The 15,869-nt window shown below is 43.2% G+C and overlaps 1 protein-coding gene across 7 annotated transcripts in view; it reads right to left on the reverse strand.

The window, feature by feature from the left end:
• ARB2A (ARB2 cotranscriptional regulator A) overlaps nt 1-391 on the reverse strand; it is a 363,334-nt gene extending 362,943 nt beyond the window's left edge. For 6 of the 7 annotated variants that reach the window (XM_075128571.1, XM_048851080.2, XM_048851082.2 and 3 more), the window contains exon 1: nt 239-391. The gene's annotated coding sequence lies outside the window, so the exon portion shown is untranslated. Of the gene's footprint in view, nt 1-137; nt 160-238 lie in introns of those variants that run through there. The other variant, XM_048851078.2, reaches the window with a different exon arrangement.
• Between the last annotated feature and the right edge of the window lie 15,478 nt (nt 392-15,869).

The following is a 15,869-nucleotide window of genomic DNA, read 5'->3' on the forward strand; positions in this document are numbered from 1 at the left end:
GAGGGAACTGGAGCCCGACTCCCCAGGGCAGGCTACGCCAAGGCTCTCTCTGGTGAGGGGCGGCCCTGGCCACTGAACAATCTGGCACCGGGCTCGGCGCACCGGGTGCCCCGCGCGGGGGAGTCGCTGTCACTGACCGGGGGGCGGAGGGGGGGACTGTCGATCTGTGGTTCCAGCAGCAGCGCCGGGACGCGGCAGGAGCACATTCCCCTCGACCCCACGACGGAGCGCCACGTACCTGGTTCCCCTTGTCCCGGAAGGGCCGGGCCGGGCGAGGCACCGTTACCGGGAGACGCGCCACCGCTCCTGTGTGTTTCCCCTCCGCGATTCACGGCGCCGCTGCCAATTTCGAGTTCCACTTCCGGGGTCGGTGGATATGACGTCATCGCGCACCGACGCATCAAGGAACCCGGAAGTGCAGCTTGTCGCCCCTGACGCTTCTGAGCCGCGGCCGCGGTCGGGGAGAGCGGCGGGGCTTCGTTAGGGACGCTGGGAGGGGTGGGGCCCCGTTTGCACGCAGCGGGTGAGGGGTGGGGCCGCCTGGTAGCGGCTCAGTCCCTTTGCGGCCACAGCTCTTGTCTCCTCCGCGCGAGAAGGTGCCATTGGCAAAAGGGGCAAAACTGGCTTTCCACTGTGAGAGCTGCTCCAGGGAAAGGTGGATTGGGACACGGAAACTGAGTGCACGAGGGAGCTTTTTACTGTGCATTAACAGGGTCTGCACCAACCAATATGCAAAACATTGGTGCACTTTAGAAATTACACTCCAGTAGTGTGCATTGCTACTATGTGTAGACAAGCCCAGTGGTCTTAGCACACTGGGAATCCTAGAGTGAATGGTCTGCTGGCTGCGACCGGTATTCTAAACACCCGATGATTATACCTGGTTGGGAAAGCTTAGACAATTTCCATAATGCCTTTAACTCATGCTGTTATGCCTATGAGTTACTACTAACCTAGTTCTCTGTCCGGTTACTACAGAACAGCAGGTGGGCTTACCATGCCTATTGTAATACCCAATCACAGTATGGTAAATTCTGATTATAATTTCCATGTGAAGTTTGTGTAGCCTGGCTTTTGACAGTTCAAAATCAACCATTTACCATTACTTTCTCTTCTAGGTGCGTGCATCTTCTGTAAGCCAAGGGTGAACGTACTGGGGAAAAAAGAGTAGTATAACTGCAGAATGCAAACATTATTCTACAGTTCCTATGGTTTCCCCATTATCTCTGTTTAGACTGTAGTGGGTTTCTATGGAAATGCTTTGGCATACTAGATTTTAGTTTGTTTTTATTGATTTTGTTTATACTGATCTCCCATTTTACAATCTAATTGTCAAAGCATCAAACAGTATGAAGAAGCTGAAATATATTAAAGCAAGGTAGGTTCTACAATTAGTCAGGGTATTTGGTATGATAGAAGGCTCCTCTTTTTCTTTTCTTTTTTCCTTTTTTTTTTTAAGACTTCCCCCTTTACAATTAAAACTTTATCTCCTCCAGCTGACTCACAGGAGGTGGGCAACATGACCTTAGCAAGTAGGATGGCTATTAAAATCAAACAAGATTACTCTCACAAGCTGTAGTTAAATCCTCCAATCCTTCAGCAGTGGTAGAACACTATAATCCTTCCTTCAGAGGTATGTGCATTTGTGCTTTAGTGTGAGATCATCCTACATACTAAGCACCCTCAGTTCCCAAACAAGATAATTGGCTGTTGAGAGCACCTCACATAGTGGTTAGGACTTTGCAGCAGCAGGCCCTTAGTCTCTAAGTATACCAATATCAAGCACTTTAAATTTAGTTTATTTTATATGGGCCTGATATTTATTTGCACCACAGTGCAAAGGGGCTTGAAAATGAGGGTAAGGAAATCGAACAGTTTAACAAACTTTTTGGACTCTTTGCACTTCTAGGGAAGTGCAAAGGGGCCTTACTCCAAACAAGAATCAGACCCATGAATTTATTAGATTTCTACACTGTGCCCTATCATATATCTCAGGTGATGAGTTGAGGAAGAATACACAATCCATTCCGTCAGACCTGTTAGCTCAGGTATTCCAGTGTCACGTGGGAGAACGGCTCTCAGGGGTCAGTTAAGAGAAAACCCATAAGAAAAGACTAAAGGGGAAGGTTTCAGAGTAGCAGCCATGTTAGTCTGTATCCGCAAAAAGAACTGGAGTACTTGTGGCACCTTAGGGACTAACAAATTTATTAGAGCATAAGCTTTCGTGGGCTACAGCCCACTTCATTGGATGCATAGAATGGAACATATAGTAAGAAGATATACAGAGAAGGTGGAAGTTGCCATACAAACGGTAAGAGGCTAATTAATTAAGATGAGCTGTTATCAGCAGGAGAAAAAAACGTTTGTAGTGATAATCAAGATGGCCCATTTAGACAGTTGACATGGTTATTACACATATTGAATATATTTCCCTATGTTAAGTATCCTCACACCTTCTTGTCAACTGTTCCATTCTATGCAGCCGATGAAGTGGGCTGTAGCCCGCGAAAGCTTATGCTCTAATAAATTTGTTAGTCTCTAAGGTGCCATAAGTACTCCTGTTCTTTTTACTAAAGGGGAAGAAATCTCAATGAGGTTGCCAACACAGTTTTTTTGTCAGTTGTTCTGCTAGGGGGCTTAAGGGCTGCCATCCATGGAAAAGGGTTTGTTTTCTATATAAATCCAGATAAATAATATAAAAAATGTGCTGATAAATGTTATGCAGATGTTAAATTTTGCTGAGAAATAGGACTTTTTTGGCATCTTTAAAACATCCAAGGAATTCTTTTCATTCTTGTTAAAGTTAAGATAAAGTTTCTTGACACCTTAAATGACTGCTTCTTGGAGCAGCTAGTCCTGCAACCCACAAGAGGAGAGGGAATTCTTGATTTAGTCCTAAGTGGAGCACAGGATCTGGTCCAAGAGGTGAATATAGCTGGACCACTTGGTAATCGTGACCATAATATAATTAAATTTAACATCCCTGTGGTGGGGAAAACCACAGCAGCCCAACACTGTAGCATTTAATTTCAGAAAGGGGGACTACACAAAAATGAGGAGGTTAGTTAAATAGAAATTAAAAGGTACGGTGCAAAAAGTGAAATCCCTGCAAGCTGTGTGGAAACTTTTTAGACACCATAATAGAGGTTCAACTTAAATATATACCCCAAATTAAAAAACATAGTAAGAGAGCCAAAAAAAGTGCCACCATGACTAAACAACAAAGTAAAAGAAGCAGTGAGAGGCAAAAAAGCATCCTTCAAAAAGTGGAAGTTAAATCCTAATAAGGAAAATAGAAAGGAGCATAAACTCTGGCAAATGAAGTGTAAAAATTTACTTAGGAAGGCCAAAAAAGAATTTGAGGAACAGTTAGCCAAAGACTCAAAAAGCAATAGTAAAATTTTTTTTGAAGTACATCAGAAGCAGGAAGCCTACTAAACAACCATGATCGAGATGCTAAAGGAGCACTCAAGGACAATAAGGCCAATGCGGAGAAACTAAATGAATTTTTTCCATCGGTCTTCATGATGGAAGGAGCCTTAAAAAGGGCTCCAGAGTTGATCCTGACAATTACAAGCCAGTAAGCCTGACTTCAGTACCGGGCAAACTGATTGAAACTATAGTAAAGAACAAAATTGTCAGATAGATTAAAATAATTTGTTCAGAGAAGAGTCAACATGGTTTTTGTAAAGGGAAATGATGCCTCTAATCTACTAGAATTCTTTGAGGGGTCAACAAGCATGTGGACAAGGGGGATCCAGTGGTATATAGTATGCGTAGATTTTCAGAAAGCCTTTGACAAGGTCCCTCACCAAAGGCTCTTGGGCAAAGTAAGCTCTCATGAGGTAAGAAGGAAGGCCCTCTCATGGCTTGGTAACTGGTTAAAAGATAGGAAACAAAGGGTAGGAATAAATGATCAGTTTTCAGAATGGACAGAGGTAAATAGTGATGTCCCCCAGAGGTCTGTACTGGGCCCAGTCCTATTTAACATACTCATAAATGATCTGGAAGCAAGGGTAAACAGTGAGGTGGCAAAATTTGCACATGATACAAAACTACTCAAGATAGTTAAGTCCCAGGTAGACCACAGAGAACTACAAAAGGATCTCTCAAAACTGGGTGACTGGGCAACAAAGTGGCAGATGAAATTCAGTGTTGATAAATGCAAAGTAATCCCAATTATACATATAAAATGGTGAGGTCTAAATTAGCTGTTACCACTCAGGAAAGAGATCTTGGAGTCTTTGTGGATAGTTCTCTGAAAACATCCACTCGGTGTGCAGCGGCAGTCAAAAAACGAGTAGAATGTTGGGCTTCATTAAGAAAGGGATAGATAATAAGACAGAAAATATCATATTGCCTCTATATAAACCCATTGTATGCCCACATCTTGAAGACTGCATGGAGATGTGGTTGCCTCATCTCAAAAAAGATATATCGGAATTGGGAAAGTTTCAGAAAAGGTCAACAAAAATTATTAGGGGTATGGAACAGCTTCTGTATGAGGAGGGATTAATAAGAATGGGACTTTTCAGCTTGGAAAAGAGACAGCTAAAGGGGGATATGATTGAGGTCTATAAAATCATGACTCGTGGAGAAAGTAAATAAGGAAGTGTTATTTACTCCTCATAACACAAGAACTAGGGGTCACCAAATGAAATTAATAGGCAGCAGGTTTAAAACAAGCAAAAGGAAGTATTTCTTCACATAACATACAGTCAACCTGTGGAACTCTTTGCCAGAGGATGCTGTGGAGGCCAAGACTATAAAAGGGTTAAAAAAAAGAACTAGATAAATTCATGGATGATTGGTCCATCAGTGTCTATTGGCCAGGCTGGGCAGGGATGATGTCACTAGCCTCTGTTTGCCAGAAGCTGGGAATGAGCGACAGGGAATGGATCACTTGATTACCTATTCTGTTCATTTCCTCTAGGGCACCTGGCATTGGCCACTGTCAGAAGACAGGATACTGGGCTAAATGGACCTTTGGTCTGACCCAGTGTGAAATCCACAGTACTGTTTAAGCAAAACAAGACTTCTTAGTTTCAAATATTTTTTGTGCTTAGAAAAATCTAAAAAGTGGGTCTCGAAATAGGTCATAGGATTGATAGTGGATATGAAACTTCACTTTTACATTACTAGGATGATTCTGACATAAGTCTGTAGTGACCAAAAGTCATTATTCTGCAAATGAGCTATTAATGAAATCAGTTGGTGGTCTCACTCTAGTGCTAGTATCATTTCCATGTAACAAATACAACTGCAACAAATAGCACTAATTAACATCCGTTCTGGCATTCTCAGCAGAGAGAGACTTGAAAGGAAATTGAACTAGTCTCTCAATTCACTGTGGGTGTGTCCTGGTCTGTGTGGAGACACGTGAGATGGCAGCAAGGGGAAACAGACTACTCTCTGGACTAGAAATGGTCTCATCAAGTGGAGTCCCCTGCTATTGCAGGCAACCCCCTCATATATTCCCATTCATAAACTTGTCAAACTTCATTTTAAGATTAGTTACACCTGTTCTGTGGTGTGGAGAATAAGGATTTCTGTATTTTATATAAATATATGCACCACCACCTCAATTGACCTGTTTGATGTTAGCCTGCCTGACTGTACGGAGCTAAAAGAAAGGAGGCTGTTGAGGGAAAACAAAGAGGAAGCAAAACAGTGGCAAATGATAGTCCACAGAACACCAAGGGCCCTTGGTGAAACAATGAAGTATTGACTGGTAAATACCCCCTGCCTGGCTCCTGCTAGGCTGTCCAGATTTACTCTTCCCAGGTCTGAGCAGAGGATCAAATACTAATCCTTTAAAGATGCTGGCCTAGGGAAAAAGAAGGGTTGAGTAGGTTGTCAGCAGCTGCCCACGGGGAGAGAAAGAGACACGAACTGCAGCAGTCAGGATGTCTCTCCCAACCCAGAAATACTGGGCTGAAGGGAACTTACAAAAGCTTGCAAGTAAAGATTGTGGTGTAGGTAAGACCCATGTATATAGATCATGTTTGTTTTAACCCTTTGCTCTACATACAGTGTACTGTTGGGTGAAACTGTTGGGTTTGTTTTGAAGAAGCTGGTTTTGAGACACTTTACTGCTGTCACAGGTCCCTGGAGGAAAAGTCTTACAGGTCCCAAACACAGTTGGGCCTTTCATGTTAACATGGTTGTAAATTAGGGTAATAGGGACTTCCCCCCAGAGATACAGGCCAAACACGGTAGTACCATGTGGGTCCACCCAGAGACCTGTCAGGAGGATGCAGTTTAGAGAAACTAAAAGGGACTAAACTAAAAACTAGAAACTAAAACTGTTTACATGCAGTTTGGCCTGTAACTGTGACATAGATATACAGATTTCAGCATCTAGGCCCCTGTGAAAGAGCATGCCTTGCATAAAGTCATTTAGAAACTACTGTAAATTACAAGCAGATCCTTCTAAGTGCAATATTTATTCAAAGGAAATGCTAAAACTAGTTAGGTCACGCATATGAAAAATTTTGACTAAACGTAACAAGATGGAAAGCAGCTCATATCACAGATCTTCATTTTCTAAGCTCTGCCAATTACAGTATAGATATATGGGTTTAAAATGTAAACTTTACACAGTGATGTCAGTGGTGTTACAAACAAATTACTTGTACCTTGACTCACATCAGCTCTTGAAATGTTAAATTCCATTGTATGATTACACAGTTTATTTTTGCAAGGCCACATGAAGTTTCAGTGGACCTTTTGGTAATGGAACTGAAACTCCAGTACCCTTAAAAAGGCACAGCATTTATGACATTAACATTCTTCCCACTTGAGAAAAGGAAGATTGTTGCTATAGAAATCTTAGGGATATCTTTTGAGTTTCATTGAGAAATACTGCTAAGTCAAGTCACAAAATAGCTTTTTCATAGAGGATGGAGAGATACTTAGATTTAATTAACTTTATAGTGCTTATCACCATATGGGGAGGCTTTTTAGTTACAAAAACTAAAATAAAACAAAAAAGTTACATATGCCACTCACAGTAGGTGGATCAAATAATACTTAAATTACCACAACTGAAGTTGTCATCATCCTTTTTGGGCAGATCAGCAGTTTGGAGGGGTCTAATCCAAAGCAACAGCCAAAGCCACACCAGAAAACAAAAGAAAACCAAAACCTAACTGTGACGGGTTGCTCCCCTCACTCTGGGGTGCCACCTGATATAATGGGGTCCCACTGAGCCCATCTGTTCCACCAGCCTGGGCTCCCTCAGGCTGTCCTGCTGTGCCAGGCCCTCAAGCCTTCTCCAGCCCACACACACAAGTAGGGACACACCCAACTGCAGAAAGATACACAGACACTGAGATCAGCTCTTTATGGGAAGACTCAGCTCAGGGATTGCCCAGCACTCAAGTGCACACGTCCTTTGGGATGCAAACCCAAAATTATATTGTCTTGTACTGCACAGAGAGCTATGCAGTGTAAGCTCAGGAAGTCTGCCCCTCCCTCAGTGTGGAGGAATATATGCACAGCTTCCCCCCATGCCCAGTTATGAATTACACAAAATGGTTTTAGAATAAACAAAAAAGTTTATTAACTACAAAAGGTAAATTTTAAGTGATTATAAGGGATAGCAAGCAGATCAAAACAGATTACTGAGCAAATAAAACACGCAAACTAAGTTTATTGCACTAAATTAAGTGGTTAATAGTAGCAAATTCTCATCCTCAATGTTGCTTTATGCAGGTTGCAGAGTTTTTTGAATGTAAACTGCACTGCTTGAAGCTTAAATCTCCAGGTATTCCTTTTACAGGTTAGACCTTTCACGCCTGGGCTCAACCCCTGCCCCCTGTCCCCAGCTTAGTTCCTTTGTTTCTTCAGGTGCTTTCAGCAGTCTTCCTTCTTGGGCAGGGAGGCAGTGGACAAGAACCTAGAGTGACTCACTCCCCAGCCTTAAATAATTGATACATTGTCCATATTCCTAACTTCAGATACAGAAATGATACATGCATACAAACAGGATAATCACATTCAGTAAATCATAACCTTTCCAATGATACCTCATGACCCATGTTGCATAAAACATATCTTAGTTATGCCATATTCATATCATAACAATATTTCTATGAAGAATATGGAGCATAATATCACACTAACAAAATAAGTGAGCCATCATGATGTCTGTCCAAAGTTCATCAAATTGGGGTCTTGCCAAGTGCCAAAAAGAGCAAATTCCAAAGGCAAAAGCCTTTAACTATGAATGCCTTGCTGCCCAGGCTGAAGAAATACTATGTCTCCTCCCATCTTTGTCTGCCTCATCTACATAGATTGTAAACTGTTTGGGGCAGGGACTCTCTCTTTTGTATGTTTTTATACAATGGCTAACACAATGGGAACCACGTTACAGTTAGGATCACTAGACACTAATACCACCACCAGTAATAATGATTTACCTCCTTTTTACTTTATTAATATTGAAAGTTTAGAAAGGTTTCAGAGTAACAGCCGTGTTAGTCTGTATTCGCAAAAAGAAAAGGAGTACTTGTGGCACCTTAGAGACTAACCACTTTATTTGAGCATAAGCTTTTGTGAGCTACAGCTCACTTCATCGGATGCATACTGTGGAAAGTGTGGAAGATCTTTTTATACACATAAAGCATGAAAAAATGGGTGTTTACCACTACAAAAGGTTTTCTCTCCCCCCACCCCACTCTCCTGCTGGTAATAGCTTATCTAAAGTGATCACTCTCCTTACAATGTGTATGATAATCAAGTTGGGCCATTTCCAGCACATTTCCAGTTGTGGCATATTACTTAATTGATATGTGTGTAAATAGATGGCTGAAAATTGGGAATATAGAGATGGAGAGGTTACTCACCACCTGCATTAACTGGACATGGAATATGGCTTCTTGAGTACGACACCTTAAGTACAAATTTTGGATGTGCCTGTAGCGACACATTCTCTCCGGTGGAATACCATAAATGGCGGAGATCTGCCATTAAGGCCCCAAATTCTTTCACCCTTCAGCTGAAGTGATTGCCACCAGGAAGGCTGTCTTTACTGATAAATCTAATAAAGAACACATAACTAGTGGCTCAAAGGGGTGTTTCATAAGGCAATTAAGTACTAGGTTCAAGTCTCAGTGCTCTGATCTGTGGGGAGATATTTGATAAATCTCTTAGGAATCTTGCTGTAGTTGGGTAAGCGAAGATTGGAAAAAAAAAAACCTTATAGACATGTGAAAAGCCGTTATAGCTGCTAAGTGAACCCTAACAGAATTCATAGAAACACTCAATGTTTTCAATTCCAATGGGTAATCCAATACTGTGGGAAGAGGAGAGTGAGTCAGTGAAATTTCATGACTGTTACACCAAAGATAATAATAATTCCATTTCTGGAGGTAAGTATTTCTTGTAGAGTCTTTTCTACTATTTAATAAAATGTGTTGTACTTCTGATGAACAAGATCTCTTTATTCCTGAGAACTCTTGAGGGACCACATCTGGAGCCTCAGAACCTGCAGGTTGAAGTGAAGTGTTCAACTGGTATCCTGGGTCATTAGACAAGGACTGATCAGAAACCTCCAAGAAGGGCAAGAGATGAGTCTGATCAAATAGGGATACAAGGAATATGTCTCCTATGGATTGAGGATCAAGACTCCTTCTGGAGCAATACCTGATGCATTTTGCATTGATTGCTGCAGCAAACAGCTGTGGCAAACGTTGACCTCCTGGAACGTTCAGGCTAAGAATATCTTGGGGAGGACTCTGGAGTTCAGTTCCCATTCATAATTTAGGAAGAAATGTCTGCTGAGGTCTGCCAGGGTGGTCAGAATAGTTGGGAGGTAAGAAGCTGAGATGACTTTGTGGTTGGATATGCACCAACCAGGGTTTTGTCACTTCATCACAGAGAGATGCGGAATATGCATATCCCTGACAGTTGATATAATACCTGCATGCCACACAGTTTGTTATCTTTACTGACTTCAGTTTGATTAGCAGTAGAAAGCATAGGGAAGCATTTTTGACAGCTCTCCATTCCAAAAGATACCTTGCACCCCACCCCAGCCCAAAGTGAAGCATCTGATGTTATCACTATAACAGGGGGAATCTGCAAGAATGGAACACCAGTGCAGGTTTCAATCGGGTCCTTCCACCAGTTGAGTGATTGTAGAACCTACTAGGGAACAGATAGTAATCTACCTAGACTGTGTGTGTTTGGTTTGTAAAATGTTGAAAGCCATCCTCGTAGACCTTAGAAGTGTGATCTGGCATGCTAAACTGGCAAGCTGATGTGTCCCAGCAGTTGAAAACAGTCTCTTAGTGTTACTTGTGGACTGCCCTGAATTTTTGAGATAAGATTCTCTAGTGCAAGAAATCTGCTGTCACTGCATCCAGGGAAGCTTCAATGAAATTTAGATGCTGTAGTGGAGTCAAAACAGATTTTGAGGTTGATTTGAGGCCCAGGCTGTGAAAAAGGGAATGTGATCTTTAGTGATGTCAATATTTCCAGATATGATCTGCCCCTGATCAACTAATCATCAAATTCCAGGAAAACTATTATACCCAAACAGCATAGGTGAGCGGCAGCTACTGCCAGAATCTTTGAAAATACTGTATCCTCAGTGCTGAAGATAGGCCAAAAGGGAGCACCCTGTATTGGTAGCACTCATTGTTTATTAGAAAATATGAAATCTCCTGTGAAGGGTGAACAATAACATGAAAATATGAGTCTTGTTGTTCAAGAGTCTTGAACCAATCTCCAGCTTCTAATGAAGAAATTATTGCTGCAAGGGTCACCATCCTGAATTTTTGTTTGTTTAGAGACTTGAGGTTTAAAATTAGCCTCCACCCTCCATTCTTTTTGAGAAATAGGAACTACTTTGAATAGAATCCCCTTCCCCTGTGTTTCACTGGAACTGGTTCTATTGCTCCTAAACATAGGAGAGAGGCCACCTCTTGCTCAAGCAATTGATCATGAGAGGGGTCCCTGCAGAGGGATGGGGACAGGGAATGAGAAGGAGGTATAGATTTGAAATGAATAGTGTAACTAGATGTTATTGCATCCAAAACCCATTTATCTGATGTTATATGCTCCCATGCAGCCTGAAAATGGGAGAGGCAGCATCCAAAATGAGGGAGAAGGAGTAAGATTTTGCAGCTGTAAGACCCTGTTGATTGTATTGTTAAGACTTTCAACCAAGCTATCAAAACTCTCAGAGGACATGGATGGCTGAGAAATGTAGCTGTAGCGGAAGGCGGTTTCTTTTGAGTATCTTAGTCTCTTGGCGGGGATTCAGAGGATCTAGACTCTATGATATGTTAAATATGGGGCTTTGTGCCATCTGAGACCTACTAAATCTCTATTTATTTACAAGAGTGTAAATCCCTAGGCGTCACAGCATGACTCAAGTCCTTTAAGGTGTGGATGCAGAAAAAGAGAAAAAGGAGGATCTGGAGGTAGATGTCAGTCAATTTAAGGATAGAGTGAAAGGAAACCCTAACCCTTACCCTAATAACGCGAGAGTTGTATGAGATGCTGTTTTCACCTTGCTTTTAGTTTTTAAATGGAATGCTGAAGAGACCTTTTGAAATCTCTAATGGGGTTCGGAGGAGGACTGCCCGTGGGGCCGTCTGTCCCTCTTGGGCTCACCCCATGCGAACTTATTGATTTTGCAACAAGGTCAGATGCAAAGCAGTGCTAAGGAGATTGCTGCCTCAAATAAGGGACAGGTTGCAGCTGCATTTCGGTGCTGAGGAGACTGCTGCCTCACATAAGGAAAAGGTTGTGATAAATCCGGATGTAAGGAATTAATGTTATGGTTAAACGAGATGCATCCAAGTATGGGGGGAATGAATAAGACTGAGTGAATGAGTGAGGAGTGAATGCCACTGACCAGGTCTAAAGACTTAAGCTGACTCCAGCCGCTCCCGGGACTACCCCATGCAGGAGTTCTGAAAGCAAGGGGAGTCAGCCAAACCTTCTGACCCAGCGGAAGATTTCCCTTGCCAAGTCTGCTGACCAGGTCTGGGACTCAAACTGCTGAATGGTGGAACCCCATGACACAGTAGACCCTTTCCCCGGAGTGCGAGAGAGCAAAAGTCTTCCCTTACTTATTCGCTGACCTGGGACTTTAGCTGACTTCAGCCATGCCAGGACTACCCCATGTGGGAGTTCTAAAAGCAAGGGGAGTCAGCCAAAACTCATGGCCTAGTGAGCTTTCCCTGAGTGCCTGAAAAATGGGTAGTGATCAGTATAAGAATATTTCCTCACCACCAAAAGGCACCCCTGCATACTACATGTACGTGCATTATGCTCCTAGGAGTTGTAAATATCTAAATAACTGGGATTTTTACACGCGTGATAATCCATCTAAACAGTTTCCGCTAGAAGGTACCTTCGATTTAGATAAGATCATACATCTCAGAGGAGCTCTTGAATCACCAAAAATGCCTGACATACAGTAGGAACAATTTGTCTACTGGTGGGAGGAAGCCACAAAGAGACTCCATGAATCTCGAGTGCAGAGTCTAAAGGACTCCCAGGAAAAGTTAAAAACCGAAGTGCAGGATTTAAAAACTAAATGCAAGGCATCTGGATGTCCCCCCTACCCAAACTACCTCATCAACCCCCTCAGCTCCTTTATATCCCCAATTAGTAAAGACTGAGAGCGAGGAGGAGACAGCCAAGGACATTGTGGATTTTTTCAACAGTGCTTCTTAGCGGGCTGTGCCTCTGGCAGGACACAAGCAGCGGCCACCACCGTCTTTCCCCCAGCACCTCGGGGCCACACAGACTGTGCCTTCTGAGGGCTTCCAAACAGTAGCACCATCATCACCACCACACGTATCAGCTACACAGGCCGTTCATTCCGGAGAGGAACCTCCCCCTCCGCCGTCCCACCCACATCAGCAGCCGAGGGCTGTTCCTGATCTATCCAACATCTCGCTGAGCTCTGATACTTGCAGCCCAGTCTCCAAACAGGCTAGGAGCCGACAAGACCAGTCAGTAGTGATCCAGGCCCCCTTAAGGCAATTACCTTGTGAAGGAGATCACTTGGTTACAGTACATGTCCCCTGGACACCAGGGGACCTTAGAAATTTAGTTAAGGAATTTCCTAATATTAGAGAGGAACCAGAAAAATTTAGAGAGGAACTCCAGACAGTGATTCAGTGTTACAATCCATCATGAGCAGACGTTAACCAACTCTTGCGAGTAGTTCTACCATCCGAAGTTCAACAACAGCTATTTGCTCAGGCTCAATGGCCCAATGCTGACCCCAGAATTGGAGATGCCCTGGCTCAGGCTAGGAATCGCCTCATGATCGCCATTCCGGAAATTTGCCCTAGGAAAATAGATTGGACAAAGATCCACAACTGTAAACAGAACAAAGGCGAGTCCCCCGCCAATTATTTAGATAAACTGACAAAAGTGTTTGAACAATATTCGGGGATTGCCCAGCCAGTTAACAATGCCAGAGAGGCAGTGGGGGCTGCTTTTGTTCAAGGACTGTTGCCAAAGGCTCAACAGCAGTTAAAGTTGATCTGCCTCGGCTGGCAAACTAAGCCCCTTTATGAATTGGTGACAGTTGCCAACCATTGTATAGCTTGCATAGAGAAGAAGAAAGATAGTTCTGAAACAAAACGACTGGCCTTGCAGTTGCAGACTTATCAAGATAGAGGCCGTGGGGTAACGTGGGGTGGGAGAGGATGAAGTTGAGGAATAGGGAGAGGTCCCCCACACCCTGACTTGACAGGGAACAATATGTGCCATTACTGTGGCCAGGAGGAGCATTGGAAAAATGAATGCCCGAATCAACCTCCTCAAATCCCCCCACCCCAATTCCCGAACCCTGATGCGTCTACTTTTTCTCCACAAAATAATTCCTCTTAGGACAGCCTGAGGGAACGTAACTGCATCATGCATCCTTTAATTCCTCTTGATCAAAAAGGCCCATTTGTAAAATGTGAAATCGAAGGACAACCTATAGCTTGTCTTGTAGATACTGGTGCTAGCAGATCAGCTTTAAGGTCCTTTGAGTTTCCCTCTGTTCCCTTGTCATCCTCGTCCATTAATGCCATTGGTATTTCAAACCAGCCTGTACCCCATCCTATTACTAAACACCTTTCTGTTTCCTTGGGACCCATTTCAGACCAACATACCTTTTTACTCAGCCTGTCCTCTCCTGTTAACTTGCTGGGACGAGATCTTTTGTGCAAATTGGGCTGTGCTAGCTATTGCTCGCCAGACAGCATGTTCTTAGAAGACCCTGATGAGAATGCCAACCTAGTGCTGGCCATCCTTCAAACAAAGGAGCCAGCCCAATCAAATGCGACTCTCAGCAATGATCTTGTTAAGTTGTTGTCACAAGTACCCTCTTATCTTTGGTCTCAGCATGCAAATGAAATAGGGCAGATTCAAACAGCGGAACCAGTTAAAATTCTTGTTGACCCTTTCAAACCACTTTCAAGGGTACCACAATATCCACTACATCCTGAAGTGGAAGAAGGAATAGCTCCAGTGATAGCTTCTTTGTTACAGCAAGGTATTATCATCCCTACTACCAGTTTTTGTAACACACCTATTCTCTCCTACAAAACTGATACTTTAGTTCTTTTGACTGCTCTTGCTGCCAAAGGTCACAAGGCATCTCAGGAAAAGCTCCAGTTGTGCCAACTAAGAGTCCATTACGTTGGTCATGATATTTCATCCGGCACCCGTCATTTGTCAGATTCCCACATTACAACCATCTTAAAAATGCCCAGGCCTGTCACTGTCTCTCAAATGCGAACCTTCCTTGGCATGACTGGGTACTGCAGACAGTGGATTTTGGGTTATGCAACAATAATTAAGCCATTACAAAATCTGACTAAGACAGACACTCCTGAGCCATTTCCATGGTCCCAGGAGGCAGAACAAGCTTTTGTGGACATTAAACAAGCCCTTTCTAGTGCCCCGACACGTGGGCTTCCTGATTACACTAAACCATTTGTTCTTTTCTACCATGAGCGCAACGGGTTTGCCTTAGCTGCGTTAATGCAAAAACACGGAGATAAACCACCCACTTGCTTATTATAGCACTGCCCTGGACACTGTGGCAGCTGGGTTTCCTCCGTGTTTACAGGCTGTAGCAGCAGCTGCTCTGTCTGTGCAGTTGTCTGAATCCATAGTCCTAGGGTCACCCTTGACTGTTGCGGTACCTCATACTTTGGCTGCTTTTCTGTTAAAATCTAAGACTCAACATCTATGTACTTCTCATCTCACCAAATATGAACTTGTGCTGCTATCTTTGTCTCATATTACCCTACTCGCTGTCCCATTTTAATTCCTGCTTCCTTATTGCCTGGGCCAGAGGATGGAGAGCCCCATGATTGTGCGTGCGTCTGTGACTTCTATCCTTACCCATCCAAGGGAAGACCTCATGGATGTGCCTTTACAGAACCCTGACCTCATTTATTTTGTAGATGGCTCATGTTTGAAAAATTCTAAGGGAAATCTGGTTGCTGGCTATACTGTATGCTCTTTGTATTCTGTCATTGAAAGTGCCCTCCTTCCCTCTGTATTTTCAGCCCAGGTTGCCTTGACCCGAGCCTCTATTTTGGCACAGGATCAAACTGTTATTATTTATACTGATTCCCGCTATGCTTTTGGAGTAGTACATGACTACGGTCAACTGTGGAAACACAGAGATTTCCTTACCTCCTCTGGTTCCTCTATTAAAAATGGCACGTATGTGTCTGCTCTTTTGAATGCCCTTCTGTTGCCCAAAGCTGTTGCTGTTGTAAAATGTATTGCTCACCAAACCCCTCATGATGAAGTTACACGTGGAAGTGATTTGGCTGATTCAGCAGCCAAAACCACATCCCTTTCTGCTCCTCAGGTTGCATACACTCTTG

Source organism: Caretta caretta, chromosome 5, assembly GCF_965140235.1.
Source record: "Caretta caretta isolate rCarCar2 chromosome 5, rCarCar1.hap1, whole genome shotgun sequence".
Taxonomy (NCBI): Eukaryota; Metazoa; Chordata; order Testudines; family Cheloniidae; genus Caretta; species Caretta caretta.